General features: G+C 40.0%; 1 long non-coding RNA gene across 1 annotated transcript; it reads right to left on the bottom strand.

Moving 5' to 3' along the window:
• Positions 1–1,476: 1,476 nt before the first annotated feature.
• LOC120900053 lies at positions 1,477–17,922 on the bottom strand. Its single transcript, XR_005739137.1, has 3 exons — positions 17,666–17,922; positions 2,315–2,630; positions 1,477–1,712 (listed from the first exon to the last, which is right to left on the bottom strand). It is a non-coding gene; the product is annotated as an uncharacterized LOC120900053 (long non-coding RNA).
• Between the last annotated feature and the right edge of the window lie 400 nt (positions 17,923–18,322).

The following is an 18,322-nucleotide window of genomic DNA, read 5'->3' as shown; positions in this document are numbered from 1 at the left end:
AACTTTTTGAAGAGCTATAAAAATGAGTATGATATATTAACTCTTTGACAGTCTGGGCGGTCCCATGGTACAGTCGTCAACTCGTACGACACAATAACATGTCCGTCATGAGTTCAAACCTAGAATGAATCGTCTCCGCGTAGCAAGGATTGACTATTCGGCTGAGTGGTAATGAATCAAGTCTCGAAAGCCTGTATATGCCGACATGTCCGCGTAGGACGTTAAGCCAAATAGAAGAAAAAAAGACAGCCTCATGATTTGGCAATAACGGATAAAAAAATTGCTACCAGTTTTTATCTCAGATTTTGAAAGTTTACATATAATAAATGTTAAAAAATTTGTTCAAGTCGATTTTTCTTGAATTACAGTGATAGAATTAAAACAGTGGATCGCCGTTTATCTAGGTATCTTTTACAGGGTTTCACACTTTATCTCAAGACCACGGGACCCCTTCCCGAATCTGTCTTAGCCAAAGCCAAGACTGCGGTATGATGCTTGAAAACGTTGATGATACCTGAATTCATCGGATGCAATGCCAAGGTTATTAGACTCTATACAGGTTACGACAGAGCGATTGAGAGGGTCACCATTTTGTAAATGGTAAATGGGCTCAGCTGATGGATGGAATTAACAACATTTATAAGATTGCAACTTTACTAACGATTCAAGTTTTCTTCATCCTACCACGTTCCATCGTTAATAGAATACGACTTCTTTGTTGTCCTGTTCAATGCTGAGTAAGTTCTGCTGATTTGCCAAGGATATCATCCTATTGTTTACCCAGTACCGTTTGGTCTCCAGGTTTGAAATTGCAGTCACTGCTTCTGGGGACGAGGGTTTATGCCGTCTAGCAGCAGCATTGTTAAAAAGGGTGAGAAATTATGCAGTCCTGAACGCGACCGTACTGCAATGTGTGGGAAGCGGTAAGGCTCCATTCCGATTCGCCAAAATCGTCGGGTTCAGGGTGATCGTCTATGCTGCTCCTGTTCTAGTTCCGGTTCATTCGTGCTGTCCCGCCTGCAGTCTTGTTCCAGTGAGGGTCGAGGATTCATGCTGCCTGGTGAACAGCTTAATTTAAGTGCTAGAGCAAAACAGACGAGCGATAAATGTCGTCCCGGCAGCTGCTAGTGTTAAACAACGGCGGGGGTTCATTTCACTTATTGTCGAGTCAATTACAATATCAGAGCGAAAAGGATGTTTTGAAGTATTTGTGGTGGGTACCATATCATCATAGGTGACAAATCCCCACATTTGTGTGAGGCGAGTGCATTGCACGGCAGACAAGAGAGTGTGTTCAAAGGTTGATCAAGTAGGTGCTCTCGGTAGGGGTGCACGGTGCGGCTGGTGTGTGGGCCGTACAGTAAGAGTATCAAAATGTTTTGTACATAGTGTTTATTTATATAATATTTTGTGTTTGCGTAAATTGTTGTGACGAATGTTATGAAAATTACACTTTGTCAACCTTATAGAGGGAAATCGTATTTGATAAATGCTTCCGAAAAACACAAATATATTTGAAGTCTATTTTCTAATTATTATTGTTGCAACGGGCTCGTTAAACATAAACTCATTTTTACCTCCTTCTCCTACTCCTTGGTCAGCGATCCGACAACTCACGCACGTTCTTCCTTACACACACTAGTGAAAGGCGGGGCAACTGGAACTCACCGGGTCGGAGCAATCCGAAGCATCCCGGAGTCCTGCGGGTCAATCTGAAACGTACAAATAGATGTAGTAGGTGCAACGATTTCGTTAGATACGAGAAAGCATAAGCGATTCCGACCCATTGGTGCAGCGAGTACGGATCGGATATTGAACCTACTTTGATCTTACCCAAACTCGCTGCACCAACGGGTCGGAGTCGCTTATGCTTTCTTACAACCACAAATTGTTGTGGGCAGCCGTGCGTGCCGACCCCTGGACTTGCCGTGGCAGTTGCGCTGCCACTGGTCAACGTCCAGGGGGACAACAGTGTGTACACGCACACTGTCGCATACACTAAGCGCGCAAGGCTTAGTGTGTGCCGAGCGCCGAGCAGAGTGTGCACGAAGGCCGATCGAGCTTGAGCTCTCGGCAGGGGCGCTCGGTGCGGCTGGAGCGCGGCATACGTTGTAAAGTGTTGTACGTTTTAAAGCATTTGTATTTCGTTTATTATTATTATTTATTATGTAAAGTTTTAATGTGTAAATAAAAGTAATAAGTTCAAAGAGCAAAGACACAACACTAATCATTCGAGTCAACTCGAAGTCCTTACTTCCTCGGGTCGGATTTCCGATTCCGACCATTGTCGCTGTCGGTACAGACGCATTCTTACCCGATTCGCCTCACGTCGGGAAGCGGTAGATGGTGACGGTGGAGGGGAAGGGGACCGTCCGCCCCGGCGTTCCTCTCTTTCCCGCGCACGCTGCACTGCGCTGCTCTCTACGTCTCGAATTACGCCGATTATTACGAGCGGCAACCACCTCCGCTCTATGTGCCGTAATTTCCTCCAGCTCGGCCTCGCGCTGAGCCATGTCCTCGGCTGCGCAATTGGCCCTTTCCGCATCCCAGGAACGCTGCAATTCCACAGTTATTTGTCGAACGGCCTGGCAGATACGACTCCAGGTGGCTTGGTCTCGCAACATATGCTGCTGAAGGGTACACCGGTGGACAAAAAGATAGGAAAAAAAAATTTGTTGTGTGTTTTTTTTGCGTGCAATAGGTGTGTCATCGCCAACAGTTGTTGTTGTTGTTAGTATGGTTTAGAGAGGCTTTGACTCCTGCGGAGTTCGTTGGCCTCTTATCGCCAACAGATCGAGGCGTATGTTGTTGTTAGTATGGTTTAGAGAGGCTTTGGCTCCTGCGGAGTTCTTTCGCCTAACGTTCGAGGCGTACTGAATTTGCAATCGCTGTTTGTTTGCCTTTTATACTCGCATTTGTGGTGCGCTACTTATCTGAGTTTTGAGTAACGGCAGCGTTTTTCGGTAGTATAAAAAGAGATCCAAACCGTGTTGCGCTTCATTCTTCATTCAGTGGTAAAGGTGAAAGTTTGCGATTTGAAAATTCCACAAGTTCATCATGGGTCTCGGAAAGCACTGCACTCCAGAGGAGCGGAAACATATTCAGGGTTTGTATCGTGAGAACGTGCCTATAAAAACCATCTGCAAGGCGTTCGGCCGTTCGCGGACGTTTGTGGACAACGCCATTCGTAGCGAGGCGTAGCGAGGGTAAATCCACAGGTCGTCCGCGAAAAACAACGGCTAACGTTGACGCGCAGATGGTTGAGATTATCAGGGCGGACCCTTTCAAAACTTGCAATCGTATTAAGCAGGAGCTTAGATTGCAAGTTTCGGCGAAAACGGTGTCGCGCCGTTTACACGCCGGTGGGTTCTGTGCCCGGAAACCACGAAAGGTTCGTAAGCTAATGCCGCACCACGTAGAAGCGCGCATTCGGTTTGCCGAAGAGCATTTAGCTGCATCCATCTTTTGGTGGAGCAAAATAATTTTTTCGGATGAGTCCAGAATCAATCTGGATGGTTCGGACGGCACTAAATACGTCTGACGCCTTCCTAAACAGGCGTATCATCCAAAAAATACTATAAAAACTCTAAAGCACGGAGGCGGCCACGTAATGGTGTGGGGTTGCTTCTCCTGGCACGGCCCGGGTCCTTTGTTCCGTATCAAAGGGACACTGAACTCGGAAGGGTATAGAAACATACTACGTCGTAAGATGTTGCCACACGCCCGACAAAAATTCGGAGACGAAGAGCATTACATCTTTCAGCACGATAACGACTCAAAGCATACATCGCGATTAGTTAAATGTTTTTTGGCAAACGAGGATGTGCAAGTTCTACCGTGGCCTGCGTTGAGTCCAGACCTCAACCCGATTGAGAATCTGTGGTCAACTCTCAAGCATGCACGTTCTGCCGATTTGCTATGGAGACGCTGCAAGGCTATGTGGAAACGCATAGACAGAAGCGAATGCCGTAACCTCATCGGCGATATGGCCCTACGCTGTGAGGAAGTGATAGCGAATAACGGTCAACACATTGACCGTTAGAATATGTTTCCGCTCTGTGGAACACCGCAACACCACCTCCCAACAACCACTTAAACAGTCCTTTTCAGGGCTACCAAATATTTCCGACAAGAACTATGTTTTTCGGTCACAGAAAAAAGTTCCTATTTTTATGTCCACCAGTGTACCTGGCCGAACCAGATCTGGGCCACCCTCGCCAAGCATCTTCTGTCGGACACCAGCAAAACGGGGACAATCGAACATCACATGTTCTGCATCCTCTGGTACACCGACACACCACTGGCAGTCCGGGGACGACGTGAAACCCTTGATACATAAGTACTCCCAGAAAAAGCCATGTCCCGAGAGCTCCTGTTGCCAAATGGAAGGACATGTCTCCATGCTTCCGTGACTGCCAGGTTCCAATGTTGGCCAACACGCGATGAGCTCATGTCTTGGATTCTCACTTACTCGATTTCTCCCTTGTTTTTTTTTATTCAGGAGTAATGGTCCAAAAAGGCCGTATTGCTTATTTCTCCCTTGTCACAACTGTTAATTTATAAATTAATAATCAAAATAATTAAATAAATTAAAACTTACAATATTGAACACCAAACACTATACCATTGCATGATTGCAATCCAGACTAATTGTAAACAAACCAGTCCAATTGTAAACAAACCATTCCAATTTGTCTGTCAAAGTTTTAATTCATTTTTTATTGGAAATCGGCCAAAACGGGCTTTTGTCGTAACCTGTATAGAGTCTAATAACCTTGTGCAATGTTGAATCTGCGGCACAATTCTCGAACACACTGTTCCGCGCCGAGGACATGCGGTCGAATATTTTTTTACACGGATAACCTTTGTGTACATCAGTGTACTGAAAACGACCTCTTAATGCACTTGCTAGATCAGGTATTGTAGGGGAAGTCAGGGTTTGTTCGACACTGCGGGTAAGATCGACACCTTGCCGTTTTAGTATTAATAGAACTTTTTGAATAAAAACATTTGTACACATTATTTATATTAAGTGTTTCGAGTATTTGAGTCACATTTCAGTGATCAGAAACCTGTTAATTGTCAGAAAACAACAAAATAAACACATGTTGGTTCTAATTGACAGCCGATTTAATTTTTTCATTTGAGACTTAAGGAATTGTAATGTTAGTCCGACAAAATTACAGTTTCTGTGTTAATAGTTTTGTTTTATAAACACTATTGATTAGTTCTGTATCAAAGTGCATAATTTTTATATTAAACTTTACAGCATAAAATGTCACTAAGACTTGTGTGGCCAATGGGGGTAAAATCGACACCACACTTGGTAATAGTGTAATGCTTATTTGTAGCATGTTAACTTTTTTTAAATATCATGTCTATATTTTCTACAGATGTCCCGTAACTACGAACGGTAAACGATCAAGCTGAGCATACACTCAATTAAAAATAACTTGGAAGCACTAACCGTCATGTGTACGACCGCCTACACGGGTAAGTTTCGCATCTTTATTCCAAAATACCATTGGATTAAGAAATCGTAACGACTTCAAATTTCAGAAAAAAATAATATCTACCCATATGCAAAAACTAAAAAATATCTCTTCGACTTTCGGGACAAGACGATCCTGAAGGATCAGGGAGAATATTTTATAGGCGGTATTCAACACCGTAATACCCCTGTAGTTGTTGCAGTCCAACCTGTCTCCTTTCTTGTATATGGGGTAGATGATGCCGAGATTCTAAACTCAAGGCATCGATTCGCTATCCCACACCTCAGTAACAATTTGATGAATCTGGTTTTCTAGTCGTGCACCTCCATTCTTGACCAGTTCAGCTGCAATTCCGTCAGTTCCGGGTGCTTTGTTATTTTTCAGCCGACGGATAGCCTTTTGTGTTTCTTCTATGCTAGGTGGCAGTAGCATGACACTATCTGCTAGCGGCGCTTCTAGCTGTTCGCTAAACTGATCGTTGAGTAATTCATCAAAGTACTGAGCCCACCGCGAGAGGACCTCTGGCTGGTTACTGACCAGATCTCCATCCTTGCATCCTGCAGGTTACCTTAGGTACAACGTTATTTCAGTGACCTGCTATCGCTTGGTAAAACTTTCGTGTCGGTCCGTACGCCTCTCTGGTTTGCTCGAGTTCCCGCACGTTTTGCTCTTCCAAAGCTTGGTGCTTGGAGCAGTGAACACGTTTCTCTTCGCGTCTGAGCCGTGAATATTTCTCTGCGTATGCCCGCATTCTATGCCGTTGCTGCATTGTTCGGTATGCAGTATTCTTACGTTCGGTCACTTGTCTGCATTCATCGTCACCCCAACCAGATTTGGTGTTGCCACGATGTGGTGGGAGTGTATTTCTTGTCCAGTTTATTATTCTTGTTTTTAGAGCGTTCCACCTCTTGCTTGGCATTGCGTAGGGTCGGTATCGTGAAATTCGTTTCGCATTCTTCTGTAGCTTTCCGTAGTCTTTGTATACATGAGACTGGTTGACTGGCCCCGCGCTCATGTGACCGTTTTGTTTAGCGTCGAGTTGTCCCCCGACTTTCAGGAACCCGGTTTCCCGGGATACCCCCCCCCTCCTGGTTCGCCATATGCCACCATCCGCCCTAGGGGTTGGGTCAAGCCCGTGTACCCTAGCTTGGATATGTGGTGGTACATGTTACCACTCTGCACGACGAGGACGTGTCGGAATAGAAGTTGGATGGGAGAGCCTGTATTATCCCTCGAGGGGCTTCGGATCCCATCCCATTGCAGAGCTGATGGGAATAGTTCCGACCATTGAGGAACGGAACGAACCTGCCCGTGAAGGGTTCAAGCTCCAAATGAACCGTACCGCCATACGTAGGACTGACTATCCTGCTATGGGAGGGTAATCCAAAAGTCATTGAAAGCCAACCCCACAAGTGGTACAGGCAGGCCTTGACCGACAACGGTTGTTGAGCCAAAAAAAATATCTTTGATGAGCAATAATCACACAGTTTCAATTATATTTGAATTATTTTATTTATTTATTTTATTATTTTATTATACAATTAATAGTTTATTGACTGTATAACTATTCTACTGCTAAAAGAAAAACGCTTTACTTAAGTAACCCGCTATACAGTACATTTGATATTTAAAGGTGGAGACATTTGTTTTTGTTTTGAACTAAAATTGATCATTTTTCTCTTTTTATTCTTCTAATTATTGATTTAAATTAGAAATGTTTTGCAACGCACACTACACTTATTCAATTAATATTTCTCAATAGAAGCAACAAGCATCGAATCATCGGTCTATAACAAATACATAGAGTGTTAAGTTGTTTCCATAAGGTTGACATTATACTGTACGGTGCACTAACGGAGTTTCCAATTGTCCGGTAGTACACTTTAATTGACTATAAGAAAAGCGCTATTCTACGGGTCGATAAACGGTGTTCAATAAATTATTGTTTATGGCTAAACTTGTCGTGCACCCTAATTTTTTAGTTGTACAAAGAAGATCACAGGTAAACATTCAAGTGATTTTATTGAATGCGAAACGAAACGCACCAATACTAGCGATGCGCATTGCGTTCCGAACCTGCCAGGTGCGATCCGTTCCAACTGATTGCTCTCAGTGCTCTTTGCGATCCGGCCAAGAACACTCGACTGAGAGAATTGATCTTTGATTTGAAGGGCGGATTTGCTGTAAACAAAGCATCCAGGATCTTTTTGAACCTGTTTCTCTCAGCTTTCTTTTCGATCCGGTCTGGAACGCCCGATCATCTACTCTCTTTCATACGATGTACCGATTTAGTACTACAAAGGAAGCATGGTAAATCTGAATCTTTTTCTCTCAGCGTTCTTTTCGTTCCGGTAAAGAACGGCGTTCTCTTCCCTGCTTCTTGCTAGTATGGACACACACACATTCTGTCTATGTGACTGATAACAGCGCAAGCCATACTCTATCAGTCAAAGAGATAACCGTACATCACCTGCGCCATGAAGCCAGAAAAGGATAGAGATTTGTGATTGGTGGTAGGCTAATCGCCAAAATTTAAAGAGACAATCCTGCACTAGTAACTACCGCAATGAATGAAATGTTTCTCTTCTGCCATATGGATCACTGTTTTAGTTAGTGAATTTCTCAACTGGTAGAGAGAGGAACGTCTGTACTGATTGAACGCTTGCGCTAGACTCCTTCTTTATTCCTTGTTTCCTTCATTCGTCCCCTCAATACAATTCCCAAGCAACAAATTCAAGTGACAGAAGGTCATACGTTTATACCGTACAAATTCATTACTCAACAACTAAGTTCCTGTTTTGGGTTTTAATGCATGTACTGTTCCTGATTTAGGTTATAGTGCATACACAGTTCCTACTAAATTTGCGCGTTTCGGTTGTTTTTGATAAGTGTGTCAAGTTTTGTATAGCAGATATGCTATAAGACTATACGGGTTGTACCTGAAATACGCCATTAAATCAACTGAACTTGTGATCAGAAAAGTTTTCAAATGATTGTTGATTTTTGTGTCCAATATGTGTCAGTCATGTTGATATTTTGATAAACAAATTCATAGTTTACATGACAAAGCAAAAAATTGCAATTTCCAAAACATTTTCCACGTCATGTTTATTATGATAAAGCTTTTGGTGCAAATTGGAGGCGTTTAAAACAAATCTGTATTTTTAAAATATTATAATTTTTAACCAAAAAGATGCTAATTATTGAAGTGCTATGATGAAATTTTCTTGGAATGGATGTTTGCTCTTACGCGAGGGATTTCATCAGAAAAAATTATCAAGACAACATAATAATGCTCAAATAATTATTAAGACATCATTTTCGATGCTTCTTTGCCGTCTCAAGAACATACCATAGCAATATGCTGTAATTTTGATAGTTTATTTGCGCCTCACATCTTAGGCTGGAAATAGACGAACCGAGATTTCCGCGGTATAACTTGTACTGTACATTTTGTTATAAAATCTGACAGGCAGGCGAGATAATCGCGGTTCGTGTATGAACTCATACGAGATCTGGTGACGATTGAATGTGCCAAGATGAAATTTTTTTTTTAATCAATTTGCGAATCAAATTATTTACACATGTTTCTAGCTACGTCACAATCTCGTGCCATTTGCATCGAATTGCAAACCGCCTGCTTCGAATCGCATGCCACTACGATCGAATGCGTGCAACCATGGTTGAATCGCGTTCCACTACGGTCGAATCGTGTGCCACTACGATCGAATCGTGTGCCGCTATGATTGGATTTCTGGTAGGGCTTAGCAAACTGTTTGTTTGCGTTTGAAAGCTGCTTCTTTCTTCGCCAATGGCAATTCGTTTGTAAAATTCTAATAAAAGGTAATTATTCACTGATTACACGTAAAATCCTTGTTATCAACGAATATCGTGGTCCCTTGTTGATGGTAAAATCCTTGTTTTCAACTAATATTCGGTGTTCGTTGTTGATGGTAAAATCCATGGTTTCAATCAATATTCGTGGGGTTTGCCTATAATCAGAGAATAATTCCCTTTTATTAGTATTTTACAAACGAAATGCCGTCGGCGAAGAAAGAAACAGCTTTCAAACGTAAACAAACAGTTTACTATGCTCTTGCTTTCAGAAATCCAATGGTAGCAGCACACAATTCGATCGTTGTGGCATATGATTTGACCATAGTGGAACGCGATTCAACCGTACTGGCACGCGATTCAACTGGGGATGCACGCATTCGATCGTAGTGGCAAGCGATTCGAAGCAGGCGGTTTGTGATTTGAACGTAGCTGGAAACAGGTGTATTTTGAAATCTTAAGTTATGAAACGTTCAAAGTGGCCTTTGAACGTTGTATTTGATGTTTTTCAATCATTAGAATTCATTATGAACGTGTCAATTTGCAAAAATGCAGGTTACCATTTCGCCCCACCAAACCATTTTGCCACAGGTTCCCCAACCAATCCTAGACCAATTGCAACGATGGTTCATTCAGCCGTGAATTTATGAATTGTAAGCGAGGCTTTAGGGGCGATCCTGTGGTACAGTCGTCAACTCGAATGACTCAATAACATACACGTCATGGGGTCATGGGTTCAAGCCCAGAATGGACCGTCCCCTCGTAGCAAGGATTGACTATCCGGCTACGTGGTAATGACATAAGTCTCGAAAGCCTGTATAGGCCGGCATGTCCGCGTAGCACGTTACGCCAAATAGAAGAAGAAGAAGAAGCGAGGCTTTATATGGTACAGTCAACTCGTACGACTTATCAACATGCCCATCATGGGTTCAAGCCCCAAATGGACCATGCCACCATACGTAGGACTGACTATCCTGCTATGGGGGCTAATCCAAAAGTCATTGAAAGCCAACCCTACGTAGTAAAAGTCATAGTTTTAAAGTACTACTGCATGACACCATATGGGTTTAAAGAAGTTCATTGATTTTTTTAGGAGCAATTCAGAATTTGAGCCCTTTTTTGATTGATGATCCCGTTTACTTATTTCGATTGCTGAAAAAAACTCATAGAAACATTGAAATAAAAATCGTGTCCTCTATAATGCATCATCAATTGCAAGGGCAAGGATTATTACTATTTTGCGATCAAACTATAAATTTTAGAAAAAAAAAATCCTTGATGGTTGATTGTTTTATTTATAGGGACTTTGAGTGTCGCGGCTGCATTCGTCTCTGATCAAATTTCTGTACAACCTGGCTGAAATGAACTTCCTGTATGTAGGGTAATTTTCCCATTGTTGCACACCACGTAATTATTGCCCATTTCTTGCAAAATGTTTTCCTAACATTTATAAAATATTGATGAAAGGAAGCATTTTTACTTAAATATTAATCTTTTCTAACGAATACTCCACTATTTTACTTTTTCGAAAGAACTTTTTTCGATGTTTTAAACACCAATGAAAATATTTTGACTGATTTCGATCAAAATGAATGAATTTCTAGGCTAAACCTCTATAATTGGTCCTCTAAAAATAATGGCAGCCATAATTTTGACATTTTGTAAAAAAAAAACTTATGATAACTGTACAACTATCGGGCAGGTTAGTGCAGCAGTTTCACAAAAACTGTTTGAACACAAACAATCTTTATTACTTTTCATGAAAGTTTTTGAACGATAAACTATCATATTAAGTTGTGCTATTTTTTATTTGCCAATTTAAATGTAATTTTTAGAGATATTCGTCCAAATGCATACATTGTTTTTGTTCATATTTTCGGCAAGCTGTGCTCCTATTTTCGGCAAAGCAAATATGGATCGGAAAATATTTGAAACAATGCAAATAGGTAGACAAAAAATTTAAAACAGTCTCACTTTCCTAAGATTGGTGTTGAAATGTACTTAAATTATTAATTTTATGTTGCCAATTTTCCAAACAAAGTAGGCATTGAAGAAAAGAGACAGTCTTGCGGCTGCAGAGTACGGCTTCAACTGGCTCACAAATTATTACGTTTCTCTCAAGTTATTGGATTATTTATAGTGAAATCAGGGATATTTGAAACAAGAAAAGTCGTTTTATGTGTGACATACACATTTAAGTGATCTGATCAAGTTTAAAAGAAATATTCAACCAAATCCAAAATTTGTTATTGTTTCAAATTTCGACAGGAGCCCACAGCATTGATCTGTCAAAAATCAACATTTACCGTGTACCTATTTTCGGCAGCATTTAAAGTAGATAATTACTTGTTTTTCGTGATTTAATAATTTTAAGCGGGCTAGAATAAATTCTGCAACCAAAGAATCTTTCATTAAAACAACACTTTCATTGTTTTACCGATCTGGTTCTCTTAATAACAAAACCTGCCGAACTATTGGCTGACAGCAAATATGCCGAAAAAATTTGAACACTGAACATTTTGTTTCAAATTTAGAAAAATATGCCAGGGAATTTTGTGAATCTTCATATATGAATAACAAATTTCATATCTCTATTAAAAAAAATTGCAATACTTGCACACTTTAACGTGCAATTTTGAATTGAATTTTGAATTTTGTCAGTGTACAACAATTGGATATCTGTATATTTTTAAAAATCAGTATTTCTTGACATTATTCATTTGAATTCATTCTGATTTCTTGTTTGTACTTTATTTCATTCGTCACATTAAAATTAAATCCAGAGCAGCCATATTTTTTAGATAGGAAATTTAATTTGTTTTAATTTTAAAAGCATTTAGTTAATAGTTAACTTTAGTTGAAACATCCACTGAATTTTTGTTTATTTGTAAAACTTATTGTAGGCTTATTTTTAAAGCTTATCTACATAAGTGTGTCGCAAGGAATACTTTAAATCTTATCATAATTTAAACGATGTTGCTACGGTTATTCTATTAAATCTTCCTTTTGTATTTGAAAGTCGTGTATGACCTAATACGACTATAACAAAACTCACTTAAGACTGAAAGCGCCCATCTACATAACTCTGTTAAGACTACTAGTTAAAACCATTTCTGGACCTTTAAGATGTGAGGCGCAAATAAACTATCAAAATTACAGCATATTGCTATGGTATGTTCTTGAGACGGCAATGAAGCATCGAATATGACGTCATAATAATGATTGAGAATTATTAGAGCATTATTATGTTGTCTTGATAATTTTTTCTGATGAAATCCCTCGCGTAAGAGCAAACATCCATTCCAAGAAAATTTCACTGTTGAAATACATTATAATAATTAGAACAATATCAAAGCGCTTCAATAATTAGCACCTTTTAGTTAAAAATTATAATATTTAAAAAATACAGATTTGTTTTAAACGCCCCCAATTTGCACCAAAAGCTTTGTCATAATAAACATGACGTGAAAAGTGTTTTGGAAATTGCAATTTTTGCTTTGTCATGTAAGCTATGAATTTGTTTATCAAAATATCAACATGACGGACACATATTGGACACAAAAATCAACAATCATATGAATAAAAATGAATTTCATTGGCTTAAGATCAGAAGGACTTTCCTGATCACAAGTTCAGTTGATTTGTAGTGCAATATGTGTGGCTAAGATCGTTTTAAACAGTACATAGATTTAGGAAGCGCGTGTGCAGACTAGTGATGGGTCATTGGAATCGCACCCACGACTCGGAATCGCTTCCGAGCATTGCTACATTGCTACAGAATTTTGCACCTACCTTCCGGAACCGCTTCTTATTTTGGCGGAGTCATTTGGAAGCGATTCCGGATTTTTGTTGAATTTACCCATCACTAGTGCAGACTAACAAGTTTTAAGACTCTCCGCATACAGGCAGTGTCAGAGATACGCGGGACTTGATAATCGCATATTTACATAATCGCAATTTTCTCAGTTTTATTCCGTGCATAGATTATGAGAATCCCGTGCATAGAAAATACAACTTACGCAGAAGTTAAAGATGCTCGGCTTATCCACGTTTTGCGTTAATAGCTTATTCGCGTTAATAGCAATAGCGAGCTTTGTGGCCATTTGGATATAACAGAAAGTTCTGCAGGAATGCAACAGGTTCGATTTTCAACAGACCTGATACGTTGTATGCCTTTGGTGACACAGATGTATGATTTTTTTATTATTATGCACTAAGTAGTAACCTCAACAACGTGTTCATTGATTAACGTATTGATGTGTAGTGGCCGCTAGTGCATATACAACATGTTTAGATCCAATTCCAATTGCGTACTTAAAAACATACAATTCCGAAATGCTCATTTCTGCTCCAATCCATGTTCTGTTTTTTGTGCCCATAAATGTAAGATTGAACTACAAAAATATGATATCGCACGTGGTTCGAATTCCATTTCTACTCTTTTTTCGACCTATATTTCATACGTTAGGTAATAAATAATAGATGCTTAGAACAATTTCAATGTAAATATTAGCGGCCAATGAAATTTAATGAGGGTCGTTTCCAAAAACGCCATCAAAATTTTATTTTATTTTTCTGAAACTGGTTTTGAAGTATTAAATGGAATTGGTATTTGTGTATGAGACAATTGTTATTGTTGCGCCAAATAAGAAAATTCAAGGGTATGCATATAATTATTCCTACTTTGTAGTTCTGGTATTCCGATCTATGCTGCTATAGAAAGGGATGGTTCAACACTGTTATAGCCCTCCCAGATCAATTAACCAAATTCTCAAGCCACTTTATATGCTCTTTACGCCCCACATCTTTCAGATTTTGCTTTTAATTTGACGTATCCTTAACTATGGGCCGGTCTGGTGGTACAGTCGTCAACTCGAACGACTTAACAACATGCCCGTCATGGGTTCAAGCCCCGAAAAGACCGTGACCCCATACGTAGGACTGACTATCCTGCTACGGTAACAAAAAGTCACTGAAAGCCAAGCCCACTTTCACTAGGGGGTACAGACAGGCCTTGACCGGCAGCGGTTGTTGTGCCAAAAGAAGAAGAAGAAGATTCTCTTGGGCGTATTTCGATTGCTGATCATTCTGCAGTCGATGCTGATCTGGCTTAATGCAGTGGGCAAAGTTGCCCACCTTACGTGCAGTGTATTGCAGCCATGTCACGCAATGAACCATCGATCCCTTTAATGCTTTGTTCCGGAAGGACAGCCGGAAGGACAGCCGGAAATAAGTATTTCTTCTCGCCCGCGAGTAAATCGTTCAACTTTAACTTTGTCTTTAAAATTTTCAACTTTAACTTTCAAGCCGTCAATATTTACGCCGCTTTCTCGCTCGAAATTTCAGCAAGGCTTTTTAGTATATGGCCGCTTAGGGTCTCTCGCCTACATCTGCCTTTTTTGTCATGTGTTTTCCCGGTCCCGACTCAGCCAATAATGTGAAGTAGTAGATTTGAGGGAGTGTACATGTTCAACGTCCAGGGTATAGCATTGGTTTTTTTTTTCTTCAGGATATTCTTTACCACACTTATCTGCCGATAGTGTATGTAGTACTCGAGGTGCTTAAGCACCAACAATTAGTATGGTTGACTTTATGAATGATTGACTTAATTGGAATATCAACCATTTCACAATTAACCTACTTTGCATGGTTTTCAAACATTGTTTAAATATTGTCTTGAATATCTTAATTTATAATGGAAGAGGTATGAGGTGGGACACATAATCACCAGTTGGCTAACTTGCATCTTTAATTATTAAAAAAATCATTATTTCCAATACCATGTGATTTCAAGTTCAAATGTGCAAACAAAAATCTAATTAACCATTGCCCTCATCACTTGCGGGCTAGCAATGGTGCAGGGAGCAATTCTTTTCGCAGCAACGCGCGTTGCTAAGAATGCTCTCTCTCTCTCTCTCTCTCTCTCTCTCTCTCTCTCTCTCTCTCTCTCTCTCTCTTTCTCTCTCTCTCTATTTTCGATTTTATATATAGCGAGAAGAAGAAGCGAGAAGCAAGATTCAATAAGATCAATTGATTTTGATGCCTTAGTCTCAAATAACAAATCTTTAAATGTGCTAAAGAATACGTTTACAGGTTGATTAACGCCAGCCATCAAATCTCAAATTATACTTTTAACAGACAGTCTTATAAGAATCTTCAGAACGTTTCAAAGGTTTAACCACTTTAAAGACTGTTAAGGATCTTCAAAAGACATGTTAAAACTATATGGCTTAGTACACTCATAATAAAGAATGCTTTAAGAAATGTATAAGGTATGGGGAATTTTTCTTGGGTGTAGGATTGTATTTTATTATAATCGTGCTCGCTTTAATAAATTAATTTAGCAATCTGAAACCTGTTAATGGAACAAAATTAATAGTTCGGGATGTGTTTTCCGTATGGAATAGACAATTGTGTTTCATTATATTAAATTTCATCAATTGTGTAACAACAATCATCTCTAAAAAATTAGGTTGTTTTTCATCTTTTTGTTTAAAATTATTATTATATTTTTAATGAATGTTGAAAAATCATTTCAAACCATTTTTTTGCCTTTTTAAACAAAATATGTATAAAAAAATCGTGAGCTGCTGCTATCAATCATGCGACAAATCGGTATTTTGTTTACATTTTTTGTATGGAGTGTTGACATGATTTAAGCTGCCAACTGTCAAAATCAGTATATAAAAAACTGGCTAGTATTGTGAACTCCTACCATGTATTTTTACAGTTTATGTTTTTTAAAAATGTTTTTGTTTTGCTCTATCGCAGATTTTTTTTCGTAATTTTTATAAAGACTTTGAGCCGATTGGCATTCGCCTCTTTTAATAATTTAATTAATTCTGTACTTAAAATCTACCATTCTTCTTTGTCTGTCGCAGTTGATTTTGAGATGTTAATGTGATAGTAAAAAAATGTCAAAACCAAAATGAAAAACAGGTCGCAATTTGCCACCTAGCTTGTCGGGTTTACCTTCTAGATTTTATTAATATACATAAAATATACACAATAACCGCATACTCCGAATGATTCGATTCAAAAACTCATGGTCCATCACCTGGTCCCAGGTCTACTTTCTATATGCCGAAAAGAGTAAAAATGATGTTCAAAAAGGAACATACAAAAAACTAACATTTCTTCCCAAACCAGCAGCAACATCACGCATGTCAGTAAGCATAACTGGGCAACCACGAAGGAAGGAAATGGAAGGAACGAAAGTAATGTGTGCTGGGGGCCGATGCCAGAAATACATTTTCGCTCGAAAAACCCCAATGGAGAGCCCCTGCAAGGAATGAGGTTTTTGGGTTTGCGTTCTGTGGTCTCTCGCAGAAGGGCGCACAGAGGAAGGTGAAGCTCTTCAAAGGAACGAAAAACGCGGGAAAATTATTGGGCGAAAGGGCGGATGAAGAATAAAGGCGGTTAGGAATGGAAAGCAATGCATAGAGCAGCAACGACTGAAATGTGTGCATAGTTCATGAGGCGGGAATGTGAGAGGTGATGGGATGAATTTGTTGGGTGGGAAGAGACGCTACATGGGGTGTGAGAAGCAGTTTAGAAGAGCTCGATAGGAAGGAACGGTGGCACAAGGACGTATACGACATGACGTGCAGGAGGTAACGGAAAAGAAGGGAGGATAAGCACGAGATCTAGAATGATTGGTTTGCCTTGGTCAACGGTAGAGGGAAAGATTGGTTGAGAGCGAGCGAAAGGACGGTATGTATATGCCTGTATGTCGCTGGTGGTTGATTGGGGTTGTGGGCACGCGGGACAAAAATGGTATGTCGGTGTGAAATATGATGAGGCGGTAAGGAGATATCTGAGGAGTGGTGCTTCCGCTCCAACCTACTCTTATTCGTTTGCTACCCTGCATTTCCACTTGACAAACCCAAAGGCGAGGCAAAAAATATTGGTTTCTTTTCATAAATAGTCGACGAATGCTTGATTTTCATTGGCCCACCGAGTCAGAGGCTGGTGTAATCTTGCTTGGCATTAACTCCACGTGGAGTGATTCCGCTTCGCGTTAGGTTTGTAAATGGAGTGTGTGGTGAGTGACGGGCGAGTGTGTGTTGTGCAGGGAAGCGGGAAAAGAAGAGAGATAGATCTAAAGAGGATATTAGATAGAGATAGTTATATATGTATATAGAGAGAAAGAGAGTGTGTGAGAGAGAGATAGATAGAGAGAGAGAGAAAGAGAGAGAGAGAGAGAGAGAGAGAGAGAGAGAGAGAGAGCGAGAAAATGGGCTCTTTTCCGCTACCTCATGCTATCGTTTTGCTACGCCGCTACTTCTCTTCACATGTATACATCACCCTTCCACGCTCTTCCTATTAGACATACTCACCTACTGTGACGCTTGTCGGCTATGTTGCGTTGCCGGATAGACGGGAATGGTGAACGTTTTCATTTGTTAGCCGTCGTCTACGCTTCGCTTTACCTGCTCACGACCCCTAGTCTTTAACAGCCAAGCTCGTTCTTTTATCTCCTTCCCCTCTGTGTGAACCCCCGTTAACCTCCTACTGATCACAGTTAAACAATAACAATAACAGAAGTACAAAAAATATACACACAAACGTGGACACAGGTATAGCACTTACACAGTTTTTTTTTTTTTTTTTTTTTTTTTGGAGGACAGCTTAAACGCCACGGATAGTCACCAATTCCTTTAACTCCTGCCCTTACCTTCGAATTATTTCTCTAACGTTGGTTTCTGATTACCTAAAGCTGTCGGATCTCTCAACCTTCCCTGGAATCGTTCCGACAAACTTACTTTTATTTTTTGTGTGCATAACTTGTGTGTTTTTTTTTCGTTTTGACAACACGAACCCTGCCGTGATGTAAAGCATCGGTAGATGCTCACTTTTCATTTAATGAATTCGCTTATTTTTTCATCCCGTAAGATGTGCGTTTTATCTTTGCTCACGAGACTCAGAACTGTCAAAATACTCAGCATAAAGAATGGATTGTAATGTATAGTAAACCTTCTTCAATGTACTACATG

Source organism: Anopheles arabiensis, chromosome 3 (genome assembly GCF_016920715.1).
Source record: "Anopheles arabiensis isolate DONGOLA chromosome 3, AaraD3, whole genome shotgun sequence".
Classification (NCBI taxonomy): domain Eukaryota; kingdom Metazoa; phylum Arthropoda; class Insecta; order Diptera; family Culicidae; genus Anopheles; species Anopheles arabiensis.
This window is presented reverse-complemented; position numbering and strand designations above follow the sequence as displayed.